Source organism: Hyperolius riggenbachi, chromosome 2 (assembly GCF_040937935.1).
Source record: "Hyperolius riggenbachi isolate aHypRig1 chromosome 2, aHypRig1.pri, whole genome shotgun sequence".
Classification (NCBI taxonomy): domain Eukaryota; kingdom Metazoa; phylum Chordata; class Amphibia; order Anura; family Hyperoliidae; genus Hyperolius; species Hyperolius riggenbachi.
In genome coordinates this window covers 149,982,651-149,997,619 of record NC_090647.1, presented here as the reverse complement: position 1 = coordinate 149,997,619, position 14,969 = coordinate 149,982,651, and the positions used below count along the sequence as shown (strand labels likewise).

The window sequence follows — 14,969 nt, the reverse complement described above, 5'->3', positions numbered from 1 at the left end:
ATTGAATGGTGTGTACTAGGCATTGTCTTGGGTGGTCTTGTAAAGGGTCAGAACTTTTCAATTTTAATCACTTTACTGCCTCTTCATTTATCATTTCCATCACTTCCTACCCAAATAGGAAATGGAGAAATCTCACCATGACTAACGCTGGGTACACACGGTACGATTTTCCACTCGATAGATGGATCCGATAGATAATATCCGGCATGCTTTCTGATCGATTCTGCGCTCGATTTCTCATAGAAGTGAATGGAAATAGATAAGAAAAAAAAACGAGCGAAGATAAGAGAATCGAGCGCAGAATCGAGTAATAAAAAAAAAGACCGGGTGGGAACATCGAGCGGAAAAACGTAACGTGTACCCAGCATTACAGAGACAATTCCTAAAGCACGGCGAAGAGTATAGTAGGCTCGAAAAGTATTCTCTGTTTTTGTTAAATTAGAGTTGTACCTCATCTTATTCACGCACAATTATAGAGATTTGGATGCATGCTGTAGTAAACTGTGTGTCCTCTCCAATGAGGACCCAGATAATATGACCCCAAACACACAAACATTCTAATCGGTTACCACATTATTAACAATTGGCCTTTGAAGGCAACTGAGCATCACCGCAAAAAAAAATAAAAAAATAAATAAAAAATTATAAATTATATATATATATATATATATATATATATATATATATATATATATATATATATATATATATATATATATATATATATATATATATATATATATATATATATATATATATATATATATATATATATATATATTTATTTATTAATAATAGTAATAATAATAATAATATGAGCTCCCCTTCACAGGGGAGCTTCTTAACCAAGTGTACCATTGGGGAAGAAATATTACGTACCTACGGGGTGCTGCTACTCTGGTGCCCCCGTCCGTTTGGGATGTGCCATATTCTCTTCAAACTTGCCACAACAACCACAGTTTGCATCTCTCTGCAGTTCTGTGTGAGCGCACTGCAATGCACACTGGGAAATGTAGTCCATAGATAAACAGCAAAAACAAGGAATGATCCGCACCACCTTCAAAGAAAGCTTGTTCTGTTTATTCGGGTAGAAACATACAAAATTTAAAAAGAACTATAAGGCAGGACAGTCCACTGTTTCGGGCTCCTGCCCATCATCATGCTGCCTAGTTGGATCCACCAATGGGGTGTTGAGGTGTGACTAGATATGTAAATAGGCTGTTCCCCATCAGGTCCTCTAATTAGTATATGATCAGGGATTGGTTGTATTTGTGTATATATTTGCATGTGTTGTATGTCACTTTAGAACTAGGCAGCATGATGATGGGCAGGAGCCCGAAACAGTGCACTGTCCTGCCTTATAGTTCTTTTTAAATTTTGTATGTTTCTACCCGAATAAACAGAACAAGCTTTCTTTGAAGGTGGTGTGGATCATTCCTTGTTTTTGCTATTCCTTAAAGGGATACTGTAGGGGGGGGGGGGGGGGGGGGGTCAGGGGAAAATGAGCTGAACTTACCCAGGGCTTCTAATGGTCCCCCGCAGACATCCTGTGTTGGCGCAGCCACTCACCGATGCTCCGGCCCCGCCTCCAGTTCACTTCTGGAATTTCTGACTTTAAAGTCAGAAAACCACTGCGCCTGCACGCCCGTGTCCTCGCTCCCGCTGATGTCACCAGGAGTGTACTGCGCAGACACAGACCATACTGGTCTTGCGCTCTGCGCTCTTGATAACATCAGCGGGATCGAGGACACGGCAACGCATGCACAGTGGTTTTCAGACTTTAAAGTCTGAAATTCCAGAAGTGAACCGGAGGCGGGGCTGGAGCATCGGTGAGTGGCTGCGCCAACACAGGATGTCTGCGGGGGACCATTAGAAGCCCCGGGGTAAGTTCAACTCATTTTCCCCTGACCCCCCTACAGTATCCCTTTAAGTCCCATGGTGTCCGGGACTATTTGATTTGCACACCTAACCATCTAAGAGTGATGGATTTCGAGTGAGTGCAACTCCATACCTAAAACTTACGTCCATAGATGAACATACATCCCTAAGGTGCAGCACCCCATAGGTAAATAATAATGCTACCCCCAACGGCACAATCTGTTAAGAACCTCATGTATGAAAGGTTTCATTTAAAGGAGGAACTGTCGTGAAAATAGCCCATTGTAAAATCTTTCCTCTCCCTGATATACATTCTGTAATTTATCACTGGTGGTGACATCTTTAATTCTGGCAGGCGATCTGTACATAATGGCCCTTTTACATTTAATACGTTGCATTTCTTTTCTCCATAGCAGTGCATTGTGAAAAAGCTTCAGATTTTCAGTGTGTAGTGTGACAGAGGCCATAGGGCAGTGATGGCTAACCTTGGCGCTCCAGCTGTGACAAAACTACAAATCCCATCATGCATCTGCCTCCCAAAGTTATGCTTAGAGCTGTCAGAGTATTGCAATGCCTCATGGGACTTGTAGTTCCACCACAGCTGGAGTGCCAAGGTTAGCCATCACTGCCATAGGGAAATATGGACACTAGACTGCACATCAGTTGTCCTTTCAGTTACAACTGACAACAACTGATTAAGTCAGTGGTCCTCAAACTACAGCCCGCAGGCTGAATGCGGCCCCACGAGGCTTTCTCACTGGTCCCCAAACACAAACTGTATAACTTATAGATGTGGCCCACTGCACTTTTTAATATCGGCGGCCCACATATAAAATAGCAGTGCTGGCACCACCCTTCCACATACTGTAGAAGCCAGCGAGCAGTCATTTGCTGTCTTCCAATCCAATTTAGCATCAGGTGACACTGCTGTCCAACTAGATGGCAGGCTGTCACCTGAGTATGCTTCACTGTCTGGTGCACAAAGATGTTCTTCGGGCGCCGCATGACTGAATGGCTGCTGCAGGGAGGTCTCCTCCGGACATGACTGGGGGCAATAAATACCTAGATTCAATGTCATGTTTTTCAACATCATTTTACGTATATTCCAGCCCCCCAGCAGTCTGAAGTATGTTGAACCGGCACTTGACCGAAAAAATTTGGGGACCCCTGAATTAAGTGTAAAAAGTTTTATGCCCAGAGTGAGATGCGTGGTAGTTGGAAAATGCTGTTAATTCCCATAATGCGATGAGGTTCACAAAACACAAACTGTCAGGACCATGGTCATGGCATTACACCATGGGAGGGGATTCACCACAATAGCAGCCACACAAACCCCTCTAATGATCTATTTGAGAAAAGGTAAAGATTTTCTGTGGGAAAGGTGGTAACAGCTACTGACTGGGATGAAGTTCCATCCTGGGTAAAGGCTGAGACACACTATGAGAGCTTTCTGAGCTCTTTTCTGGTCATCAGCACGGTTGCGATCGGTTCTTTTTAAAATAATTAAAGCTCATCTTCTGCCTAGTTTGCTCTGCTGGCAAGTAAACCAAGGGGAAATAATAGGCCTCTGGCACCAAAAACATCCCTAGGATCCACCAGCAATGATTTTAAAATCTGTTCTAAAGCTAGGTTCACACTGGGGCATTGCCTAGCCTGTAAAAACAGAATGGTAACAGATGGTAATGATGCCATTGTGCATTACACACACGATATTATGCATACAATGAAGCATACAGTTCATGAAAAGTATGCTTCAGTGCAACTTTAAAAGCGCACATTGTCTGATATCGCACAGCATGCCACCCGTTACGCCAATAAATACTGCTGCACTGCTAATGTGTCGATGTTACATCACAGTATAATTGCAGCCAGTTAGCCATGCGATTATATTGCAGTGTTCTCCCCAGGACCTATTAAGTGGGCGGGCCGCCCGGCTGTTTTGAAACCCCGCCCGGGTGCTCCAAGGCCCGCCCGCATCACATGCTCATGTGCGCTGCTGTCTGCTCGCATAGAGCGGGTCTCCCTCTGAATTGCAATCCCTAGTTCCGGCTGCGCTGCCCTCCTGGCGCCTGTAGAGTTGTCATATCTTAAGAGCAGCGGCAGCCTCCTTGAAGTAGTAGCGCTTGTCCACGGCACCGTCTTGCCGCTCTGCTGGAACGTTGTGACCCACTTCCTCAGCCCGCTGATGCCCGGCTTCTGATCGCAGTACGGCGTCACGCTGAGTGTCTTCACAGCCATGATGGCTGCGAGGAGTATACACGTGCTGCAGGCAGCCCAGGGGAGCCACTGGCCAGGCCACTGTACGGACGGGAGGGTGGGTGAGAGTACTGGAGGGGACCGGAGGATGTGCTCCCTAGTTCCGGCTGCGCTGCATCATTATAGCGCATTACTGCAGCAGCACATCACTTCTCTCCCATATCCCTGCGGCAGCGATCTGAAGATCGAAACAGAACTCTACAGGCAGGAAGCGCAACCGGAACTAGGGAGCACATCCTCCGGTCCCCTCCAGTACTCTCACCCACCCTCCCGTCCGTACAGTGGCCTGGCCAGTGGCTCCCCTGGGCTGCCTGCAGCACGTGTATACTCCTCGCAGCCATCATGGCTGTGAAGACACTCAGCGTGACGCCGTACTGCGATCAGAAGCCGGGCACCAGCGGGCTGAGGAAGTGGGTCACAGTGTTCCAGCAGAGCGGCAGGACAGGGTGCTGTGGACAAGCACTACTACTTCAAGGAGGCCATTCAGCTCATCCTCGCGGCTGCCAATGGGGTGAGCAGGGGGAGGGGGTGACATTGGGAAATGTTAAGGCATAGCTCCCACCTGTGCCTCTTTGGGAGCCCTGTCCCCCTGTCCCTCTCTCCTCCTCATTCGTCCCTCTTTCTATGTAAATATATTTATCTATCTATCTATATATATCTCTCTCCACTAAAAATGTGTTTGACTGTAAATTTTATTCCCATCCTTTAAATTGATATATCACTAATAGTAAAATGTTACCATGAAGGAAAATGAACCAGGATGAAAAGGACCAGGGTGGTTTGAATTATAAAACAACATATTTTTCTTATGAAATCTTTATGGTATGCATGAATAGGGTTGTGATGGGGGTGTGGCAGGGGCATGGCTTAAGTGTCCCTCTTCCTCATCTCAAAAAGTTGGGCGGTATGGTTAAGGGGAGGAAGCGGTGTTAAAGTGCAAGCATACTGGATCAGGGCAGAGGGGTACCCTATACTGCAGGGTGTAATAATCATAGAATGCTTGTGTATTTATAAATAAAATGGTTGTAGTAATGCTGCAATGTATGTGCTGTAATGTAGGGTGATGGGATGGGATCACTAATAAGCTGTAGGTCGGTGCAATCATGTGGAGTGTGGCGGGTGATGTAAGGGAGCATACTGAAGTGCAGTAATATGTGGAATGTGATAGTGGTACAGTATTGTATGAAATGTGTCTGAGTGCAATAACCTATGTTATAAGGTAATAGTATTGTTTGAGTTGTCTATTGGGAGATAGGTGGAGCTGCAGTAAAGTATTAGGTGAGAGTAATGGGGGTGAAGGGACGCATGGTGATAGGGAGTGCAGTAATGCATGGGACGTGATAGGGGGTGCAGGGATGAATGTGATGTGATAGGGGTTGCAGGGATGAATGTGATGTGATAGGGGTTGCAGAGGACGTGATAGGAGGTACAGGGATGTCCTATGCTGTAAGCAGAGTTGCCGGCCCTGCTTTCCCCTGGTTGCAACCCACCCGGCTACTTTTTCATGCCACCCGGCTGGAAAAAAATTCTGGGGAGAACACTGTATTGTCTGACACAAAGCACCGCAACTACCCAGTGTGAACCTAACCTTATACCCCTCTCTCCACTACAGTACAAAGAGGTCGCCCCCCCCTTCCCCAACCACCACAATTCCACTAACTCAATCCCTTGAAGGATCACTCCCAATGGTTATGGGGGGTTTAAAATGAGGGGTCATGCTGATATTATATAAATGTACAGAAAATAAACACACGACAAGTGGTACTTAATACACAAAGGAAATTTGATAATAGAGATGCCTTAAAAACAGAACTGAAGAGTGGCAAAAAAAAAAAAAAAAAAAAAAAAGTGTCACTTACCTGGGGCTTCTACCAGCCCCTGCAGCCGACATGTGCCCACGCCATTTCAAAACGTTCCTCTGTTCTCCCGCTGCGGCTCACTTTCACTTCACGCAGTGGGTGTCCACGCGTGGCCTCATTCACGCTCCCGGCGCACAGGCGCAGTACAGATTTTCTCATACTGCGCAGGACGCTCCTGGCTACGGGAGCGCGTATGCGGCCAGGGCGCAGTGGACTTAGAAGTCGACTTCCACTGCGTGAAGAAAAGTGATCCGCGGCGGGAGAACGGAGGATCAGTTTGAAATGGCGAGGGCACGAGTCGGCTGCAGGGGGATGACAGAAACCCTAGGTAACAAACACTTTTCAGTTCCGCTCCAAGTAATATAACTCAAATTTTTATATTATGGTTTAGGTAAGCCAGTGAGAAAGACCATAGGGAAATTCCGCTAACGTGATTGGGTGGGCAGCATAGTGATAGGTTGTAGTAAAAATATGCTCACACTATTAAGCCAATTAGAATTCTTCAAATTGTAGAGCGTGCTGCATCTGTCAAATTGTTCCCTATGGACGAGGCTCACCTCAACCATACTAGCGCCAATATTTGATCTACAGTCAGGGCCCTTTTCCACTGCTACGTGCATTTGCACTGCACGATCGAGGTGAGATTCGCACAAGCTAGCAACTAACTGCATGTGGGGGGAGAAAAAAAATCAATGTGCACTAGTGGTTAATATCGAGGTGCTCTAGTGATAGACAAATTGGACGCAGCCACTGGACAAGGGCCCTCAGTCCCTTTTTCCTAGATTGGTTTATTTCAGCGCCCGGCACCAAGCACTGAACCTAGGCACCATCATGGCAACAGTAATTCGGGGCTCCGGGGGTAGCCAGACCCAGAATTACATCACCCTCTGAGTTGCTACAACTCGGAGGGGGAATAGTATTTGACGCTGTCGGGGAGTCTAGCGGCAATAGGGAGAGCAGTCATTCAGCCTGCCCCCCCCCCCAAAATGTTTGCATCAGCCACGTTTCGACTGCACGCAATTGCTGATTGCAAGTGAGCTGAGATCAAACTGTGATGCCCTTTTTCTACTGGTGCAATTCAATTTTTGGCTGGATGAAAAACCACTGCAAGCAACATTTTGTCTGTCAGAAACTGCAAATGCAAACATGTGGGGTTAACATCGGCCAAATACAAAAATAGTGTTAAAATGCTCACAGTGTAAAATGAATTGCGATTGCAGCGCATCTGGGATGCCGAAAGCGATTTCAAGTAGGAAAATGAGCTGGGCGGATCGTTCAGGAACAGCCTTATCGGTCCGCCGACAGTGCGTACACACGCACTACAGTCTGCTGAAAACCACCCAGCGGGAGGTGCCGACGGACCTGTCGTTGGCTGCTGTCGTGTGTAGGCACCTTTACAGTAATTAGCACAGGCAGAATTGGACCACTCCAAAGGGCTTATCAGATTGTTTAGAAGAGAATGACTAATTTGATCAAGCTGTCAATCAACCATTAGATATTCAATTTTAAAATAATTCTGGTTCAGGTAGAAGCTGGAGAACCTGACTTACCAATCACACTTATATTTGAGGGTATAAACACTTAGAAAAAAAAGTTGCTCTATGCCAACACCTGGTGTGCTCAGGAGGGCATCAGTAAATTTCACTAGTCTCCCTCCATTATTTAAACATATCCAATAAGAATAAATGAACACCAGTGCATATTATTTGTACACATACATATTTTACAGATTGCCTTTACAGCTCTGTAAATACCAAGGGTTGGAAATACAAACAAACACTAAGGGCCCTTTTCCACTAGCAATCGCTAGCGTTCGCGCTAAACGCTAGCGATTGCTGAATCGCAAGTGCAGGAAACTTCCCAGTGATTGCGTTCACGATTTTGCTTTGCAATGCGATGCATAGATAAATCGCGGCAAAGATCGCTCCGCGGTGCGATCGCATTTGAGTCAAAAACGAATCGCGGTAGTGGAAATTACCTACCGCGATTCCTATGTTAAAAAGCAAACCGTAGCGATTTCAAAATCACTATCGGTTTGCGATTCAGCATCGCAAACACCGCTAGTGGAAAAGGGCCCTAAGGACTGAAAATCAGGGACTCGGTTACAGTGTCGTAGTGGATAGCACTCACGCCCTGCAATGCTGGATGCTCGATTTGAATCCCAGCCAGGGTACTATCTGCACAGAGTTTTATGTTCTCCCCATGTCTGCGTGGGTTTCCTCCATGCACTCCAGTTTTCTCCCACATCCCCAAAACATCCAAATTAGTTAGTTGACATACCCCCTACATTGACCCTAGACTACAATACATATACGAGTATGGTAGGAATTAGATTGTGAGCTCCTCTAAGGGACAGTTAGTGACATGAATAAGTACTCTGTAAAGCTGTAGAAGATGCTGGCACTATATAAATACTAAATAATAAAAATATTGATCAAAATCAGGGACATGGCTACGAATACTGAGACAGCTGGGGGCCAGAGACATGTCACAAAGATAGGCAATACCATGTGAAGTGGTCACTGCTCAGATTTGGGAACAAAAGTTTAAAGAAGAGGCAGAAGTGATGCTAGTAAGTTTCAGGTGTCCCCAGCCATGTAGTGTGCGCTGCCTGATAATGGAGGGGAGGTGTGCATGTATAGACCCCCCTGCAGGCCTGCCATGCCAGGCGGGACGTCACAGCGGCGGGCGCTCTGCACCGGGCACCAGCAGGGTCTGCACCGGGCACAGGCGGCGCACAAAAGAGCCCCAACAAACAAGCCTCCCCGGCCGGCCATCAGCATCCTCCATATTCTCCCCACCCAGCTGCGCCCTCCTCTCACCTCTACAGCGGCCGGGCCAGGCAGATCCCCCCGCGGCGGGGCCGCATCTCACCCCGTCACCAGATCCAGCGCCCGGCAGTGGTGGGGGCACAGCAAGGCCTCCCCGGCCCGCCTCACTCCATGCCCCGGCTCTGCCGGCCCACAGCTCGCTCTCTCCAATGTCGCGGCTTCCTGTCCTCCTCCCCTCCCAGCAGGCCGCTCAGCCACCCTCAGCGATCGGACGCCATCTTCGCCTGCCCGGAGAGAAAATAGTCCAGGCGAGCCGGGATATCCGCGATGGTGAGCGCTCAGGCCGCAGGACCCCCGGCACACACACAGAGGAACAGTACGGTTCCGGAAGCGGGGGGAGGCGGCGGAGGGGCGGAGCCTGTGTCGGTGTATCCGGTAGGAAGATTCCCTGGCACTTTTCCCCGCACCGAGTCTTGATTTGGAGCTGCAGCGGTAGCGGAGAAGGAGGAGGGATACGCGCGACCGCTCGGGATGTGACACTGCAGTGACGCGGCTCCGCACAGGATGCTTCCGCCGTGAGATTAACCGCTTCACTCCCGGAGCCGGGGGGGAGAGTCAGCACGTGGGAACCAGAAGGGGGAGGAGAGGTGTCCTTCGGGACAGAAAGGAGGAGAGGGCCAGATAACGCTGATATTAATAATAATAACAACAATATGCAGGCCTGAGTCCTGATAACACATGCCGACCAGTGGAGGAGAATCTGGCAGAGCTCAACTTACACAACTTATAGAACGTTCTATTGTTTTCATGGCAGCTTGTGTCACTGGTTGTCCTGATTGTACAATGTGCAGAACTGCTCATGTGTCTATACTCCCCATTAATGTATGCCTGTATACACTGTGCAGTGCTACTCAAGATGTTGGCACGATATAAATAAAAAGTAATGCGTTGCAAACTTGCAGCTGGTTCACTGCATTGTGCCAGGACACCTCTAATATTTAGTATTACCAGTAGAATCCCTTTATAGTAAACTCCCAAGGGACTAGGGAAAGCCGTTTACTATATCAGGATTGGTCATTCATTGTATATTTAGACACAGTTGCAGTGCCTGATGACTGAGTTTACTATATCCAGATGTTTACTATAACGAGATTCTACTTTATGTAGCTGGAGTATCCACCTATTCTAGAGCCACAAATAGCATATTGTCAGGGTAAGCAGGGATTTGTTACATTCGTGGCTGCTGCCACTGTTTCTCCTCTCCCTTGGGGCAGGGGTTAAAGGGGTTCTGTGGGTCAGAAAAAATAACAAAAACTGACACTTACAATACAATAACATTTGTAAAGCACTTTTCTCCCATAGGACTGACCTGGGACTTCTATCGGCCCACTGCAGCTGTAATGTCCCGCGCCGTCCTCCTACGATCCTCGGTTTCTCGCGCCTGGCTCCAGTCAATTATTCGTCGAACAAGACGAATAATGCTCGCTCACGTCTCTGGGAGCTTACTGTGCAGACGCAGTACAAGGTTTTCTTGTACTGCACCTGCGCAGTAAGCTCCAGATAATGAAACGGGAGCGAGCACATGCGCGGCCGCGCAGCCTTAGTTGATCATCTGGATCAATTCTACCGGGATTGGCGGCGGGGATTGAGTGATCAGTACACCTAGTACACACGATGCAATTTTCTGTCAGATTGACGGTCTAATCAATTATTTCTGACAGGTCCGATCTGATTTTCAATCGGTTTTCTGAACAGTTTTGTATAGAAGTGATCGGATAATCAATCAGAAAAATGTTCAGAAATTACATTGGACCAGTCGGAAATAATCGATTTGACTGCCAATCTGACAGAAAATTGCATCGTGTGTACTAGGCATAAGATGGGTGGGAAATGTGCCATGTAAAGGTGACTACACTTTCTGAATATCAACAGTTTTGTATTAACCAAACAGGTCTGTGGTTTATACATTGAAAGTGTTACACAGGCTCCTAGCAGTCACCATCTATGGCAAGAGGTGATTGTTTACTGAAGCCATCTCTAACAACAGACTAGCCTGGGATGGTAGCAGGTGGAGCCTGGATCCAGAGAACTTGAATGGTAACTATAGGATGAAGTGAATGGCCTTCATCAGGTGTAGCCAGGCCAGTTTGATCTTCAGGGCTAGAGGTGTGACTGTAGAAGGTGGTCTGCCCTGGATGGATGACAGCATTTTACTGGCCATACATGCATTTTTCCATCCAATTCTGCCATTTTAATTGATGGTTAAAGGCAGGGACGGATCTAGGGGGGGGGGGGGGGGGCAAGCGGGTATCTTGCCCCAGGCGCAGTTGGTTGAATTCTTAAAAAGGCGGCAAGATGAATGGCAGTTTAGGCGCCAAAACCTGACCTTTAGGCGCCAAAACCTGACCTTTAGGCGCCAAAACCTGACCTTGCCCCAGGCGCAACTTGGTCTTGATCCGTCCCTGGTTAAAGGGTACCTGAGACGAGGGGAAATAAAAGTTTTATACATACCCGGAGCTTCCTCCAGCCCCCTCTGCACAGATCCCTCCCTCGCCGTGGTCTGAAGCCTCCTAGTTCCTCCGGTAGCAGCCCCGGTCTCCTCGGCCAGTCGGGTGTACTGCGCATGAGCTGCCCCACTGCACCCCCCATCGCCCAGCTGTGGGAGCAAGACAAGGAATCGTGCTTAACCACACTGTGCCTGGGCTGACTGTCCGCAGAGGAAAGGGCTGCTAGGAGGCTTTATACTGGGCACACCGGGGAACCTCTATTCTGCTCTGCCGCAACCACATAGTAGTTCATCAGATGCAGCCAATAGGACACTCGTAGGACTATGGGACTGAGCCCCTCCCACCGACATGCTGTATCCGCCCCCTTGCGAGCTTTGTCAGGGTGGGACGTTTGGTTACCTTTATACCTGTGTGTATTTATTGTATGTTAGATCATGGTGAAGTGTTTTATGTCATAAGTGATGTGTGATTTTCACCATGATAGTCTTATAAAAGGTAAAATAAATTGGATAATGATAATTCCATACTGTATTACAAGGCTGAGGTATCATTTCTGGATCTTGGAGTGCATGCTAGAGACCTAAATTTGCTGTTTATCATGCACAAATGCGAAAAGAAGTGTCCGTTGTTATTGCAGTACTGATGTGATCATAGTTTGGTGAGTAGAGTACTAAGGCCTCATTCACACTACATGTATTGTGAGCATTTCAGCAACACATACAGGGCTGTTTAACACTGCAAGCACTTTCCAGAGGCTTGCCATATCCTCCTTCAGATCACTGCTACTGGCCACTGCATGAGTGTACCCGTACAGCACTTCTGCAAGTATGGCAGTGCCTATGCAGGAGCACAGTGCCACTCATGGACAAGCAGCTTTGTCTTCCTGCGCAGAAGCGTCCATGCTTGCGCACATCGGGGGACGTGGCCATAAAAGCCAAAATAATCATAAATGTTCATCTGATAAAAAAGTAATGTCTCTATGCACTTTTAGTTCCATCCTGATGCTACAGATATGCTCTGTACAGCGCTGCGTAATATGTCAACGCCATATAAATACAGCAGTAGACATAATCATTTTCCTAGGAGAATTTCTTTTGTAAGAGAAGTTATTGAGAAACCTGTGGATGACAGAAGGGGTTTGCTGTGAACATCTCTGGAAGATCATAATTGTGATCATGTCTCACTTTTGTTTCCCATGTAGACTAAAACCTGATCATTTGATCATGTCCATCGAGTTATCATCTTTCTATAGTGTTTCCACATCAATGTTGACAACAGACTCCCAGATCGCACTGCCTTGACTCCTACAATGCCTTGCACGGACCAGGAGGGAGGAAGAGAACAGAAAATGTAGGCAGAGAGCACACTTGCCTCAGGCTGGGAGCACACTAGGCAGTGCAGAAAACCATGCGTATTGTGCATTTGCGTTTTTGGTACTTTTGCATTTTTTCAACAGTTTCCCTTTTTCAATACAGTAACATATTTGATTTGTAAAAAACGCAGTCCTCTTTTTCTACATTGAAATACATTATGTGTGCTTTACATGCATTTTTAGGAATATGCAGCTAGTTGGGCTTTTTGAAAAGTGCACATTGTAAAACCTAGATATATATGCGTTTTTTTATGCAGCCCATAGACTTTCATTTTGTGCAAAACGCATGTGTTTTCTGCAACTAGGGATTCTGCCTAGTGTGCGCCTGGCCTGGTTTCTGTGTGAGGTTTTATGCATGCATTTTCGGCACACCGTGTTTGTTTGTGGAAAAAACGCACACATTATTTATTGCAGCAGCTAATGTAATTGATAGTAAAAACCCACACAGTACTGCACTGCTGTCAGGTATTTTTCTGCATGCAGAAAATGCATTTTAAGTGTAAACTAATCCATTGATTAACATTGGTTCTCAGTTTTCCTATGTAGAAAAACACACATGACAAGTGTGCTTCCATACTTGTCTTACTGCCAGGGGCATTGCTAGCCCCAAAGATCAGTGGCACGTGCCCCGGATCTATTCTGGGGTGCCCGAATGTCCCCAGGCACAGTCAGGCAGTGGTCAGCAGAACTCACCACTGGCCTCTTGATCTCCAGATTCTGAAGACATCTTCTCTTCCGGGCTTCTTCAGGGCTGTGGAGCCTCTATGCAGGGAGCAGTGGGTCTTCTATAGGGCATGCTGGGAGTTGTGGTGCCTCAATAGGAGGCCATGGGAGCATGGGAGGGGGTCCACTAGAAGGTCAGGGAATGCTATGGGGACTGCCAGACAACCTGGTAGCAGGCCAGCCTGCCCAGCAGAAAGCCAGATCAGCCAGTTAACTCTGCCTAGTTATGCTGCAATTTTGTGTGTGTGTGTGTGTGGGGGGGGGGGGGTTGTATTAACCAGTTACCGACCGCCCACTACCAATAGGCGGCGGCAAAGTGGCACCCCCAGGACCGCGTAACGCCGATTGGCAGCAGCACCTGGGGGACTGATTAGCTGGGGATTGCGCGCAGGGATGCGCTGGCATTAGGCTCTGCCCACCCGCAACGTCAACCCGCCGGCCAATTAGCAGTGCCGGCGGGTTGTTAACTCCCAAACTGCACTTTGTTAAGCTAACAAAGTGTATTATACAGGCTGCCTCCTCCCCTGGTGGTCCCAGTGATCGAGCGCCAACCAGGGGAGGAGGCAGCCATTGTAGTAAACACACACTGATCCTGCCCCCTGATCGCCCACAGCACCCCTCAGACTATTGTTTGCACCTAATCACCCATCAATCACTCCCTGTCACTATCTCTCGACACTATATTTTAGATTAGGTCCTAAACTGCCCCCCTGGGGGCTCCTGATCACCCCCCACACCCTCAGATCCTCCCCAGCCCCCCCCCCCTTTGTGTACTGTATACATCTATTCTCCCCTGTAATCACCCACTGATCACCTGTCAATCACCCCCTGTCACCACCTGTTACTGCCACCCATCAGATCAGACCCTAACCTGCCCCTTGCAGGCACCTGATTACCCACCCACACCCTCAGATCGCCCGCAGACCCGCCCTCAGATCACCTCCCAAGTGAATTGTTTACATCTGTTCTCCCCTCTAATCACCCATCAATCACCCCCTGTCGCCACCTGTCACTGCTACCCATCAGATCTTCCCCTTGCGGGAACCCAATTACCCGCTCACACCCTCAGATCGCATTCAGACCCCCCTGATCACCTCGCCAGCGCATTGCTTGCATCTATTCTCCCCTCTAATCACACCCTGATCACCTATCAATCACCCCGTCACTTTCTGTCACCACCTGTCACTGCTACCCATCAGATCAGACCCTAATCTGCCCCTTGTGGGCACCCAAACAACACCTGCCCACACCCTCAGATCGCTCTCAGACCCCCTCTGATCACCTCCCCAGTGCATTATTTACATCTGTTCTCCCCTCTAATCACCTATCAATCACCACCTGTCACTGCTACCCATCAGGTCAGACCCTAATCTGCCCCTTGCGGGCACCCAATTACCCGCCCACACCCTCAGACCCCCCCTGATCACCTCGCCAGTGCATTGCTTGCATCTATTATCCCCTCTAATCGCACCCTGATCACCTATCAATCACCCTCTGTCACCACCTGTCACTGCTACCCATCAGATCAGACCCTAATCTGCCCCTTGCAGGCGCCCAAAGACCTGCCCACACCCTCAGATCGCCCTCAAACCCCCCCCCCCCC

The 14,969-nt window shown here is 48.0% G+C and overlaps 1 protein-coding gene across 4 annotated transcripts in view; it reads right to left on the bottom strand.

Moving 5' to 3' along the window:
- KMT2D (lysine methyltransferase 2D) overlaps positions 1-9,314 on the bottom strand; it is a 193,523-nt gene extending 184,209 nt beyond the window's left edge. For all 4 annotated transcript variants that reach the window (XM_068267678.1, XM_068267680.1, XM_068267681.1 and 1 more), the window contains exon 1: positions 8,816-9,314. The gene's annotated coding sequence lies outside the window, so the exon portion shown is untranslated. The remainder of the gene's footprint in view (positions 1-8,815) is intronic.
- Positions 9,315-14,969: the final 5,655 nt, after the last annotated feature.